This window comes from Lycium ferocissimum, chromosome 2 (genome assembly GCF_029784015.1).
Source record: "Lycium ferocissimum isolate CSIRO_LF1 chromosome 2, AGI_CSIRO_Lferr_CH_V1, whole genome shotgun sequence".
NCBI classification, from domain to species: domain Eukaryota; kingdom Viridiplantae; phylum Streptophyta; class Magnoliopsida; order Solanales; family Solanaceae; genus Lycium; species Lycium ferocissimum.
The window spans coordinates 67,760,016-67,761,578 of NC_081343.1; positions in this window are offsets into that span (position 1 = coordinate 67,760,016).

Consider the following 1,563-nt stretch of genomic DNA (forward strand, 5'->3'; position numbering starts at 1 on the left):
GGAAAAATTTGGTTCCAATGTTTAAGCAATTTTCGGGAAAACCGCGTATCTTTAAATGGACGGGGGGCCAAAACCATAAAGGGGATGTTGTAAGAACTTTAATTTGCATTACATCTTCAAGAGAGTGCAGATAATAGAGGTCATGACGTGAAAGGGTACATGTATCCCCCTAGCCTTTCTTTTCCCTTGATTATTGATGGTCATGTGAACATAGCGACCAATGAAGATGAGATTTTCTTAAGTTTAGGTCAAGTTGAAAGCAAGTTGACAAGCAATGGTATATCCATATCGACACGTAAAGAAGAGTTTTGCAAGGTGTCACCCTTTTCTTTGAGCTAGTTAATCCATTGGGGCGATGAAATTGTTATGCTCGATACAATAAAGTTACATATATGAAGTTTTTTCAGCTTTAGGTGATCAAATTGGGGTCCAACTCGACAATTGTAGCGACAAATCGAAGAGTGTAACCATTTTCTATAAGGTCATGAATCTATTGGGTGAATTAGTTTGTTACAGCTGTTCAATAACATACATATTGTTAGCTCTCTTTTTTTGGCGATATAACTTATCCATCATAATTTTACACGTATTATCAGTTGCACTCCTAAACTATCCTTAGTATTAGTTACTCCCTTGAATTTGGCTATTTGATAGTTGTTACGCCTAACTGGACGATCTTGTCACGCCCCGAACCATGGCCTGGACGTAACACGGCACTCGGGCCTTGCCTGCATGTGTCCGAGCGAACCTCATGGCTTGCTTATCGACATGGGCATTGCCAACATAATCTATATGATGCAATTTAAATAAATCATGGAAACATAATTTGCGGAATGAAGTCTTGGAATTTTAGCACAGCATGAAAATTCTTGAAAAAAACATAATATTCTGTAAACATGAATGCACCACTGACTCTGTAAGCTAGCATCTGTCTATGAAACCTCTAAAACATGTCTGAATACTAACTACCAGGACATGGCCCTGGACTACCATAAACTGCATAATAAATATATAGACTCCATGTGGAACCCGAGAGAGTGGGGCTCGCCCAATGGACAGGATATGCGTAAAGGTGATCCTACGGCGCGGGCGTACGTTCTGAAAATCGATCGCATCGTGGCGGCAGTTCTGCATAAAAAGGACGTTAGTACATAGTGAATAATGTAGCTATGTACAGAAACTTGACAATGAAGAACATGGCATACATAGGTATAGAACATATTTGGCCCAGAATGTAATCGAACATGAGCATGAAACGTGAGCAAATCCTCAAACAATAAATCACTGAAAAGTACTTATATGTAAAACTGCTTGTAACGTGGGGAATGCTATAGTATAGCAAACACATGATACGGCTCTTGCGCCACACGTGAGAACACTCACACACTGTGGGATATGAGATTTAAATAATAATAGCATGTAAGGATCTGGGTAAGCTGCATGAAGGTGTTGCCTCCTTCATGACAACCCTTATCCCTCACGGTGGCAACGTAGTTTGGTGCCATCTCGAGCTTCTCGATTAAGCGAGCAATCCCAAAAAAACATGAACATAATATAGTTGGC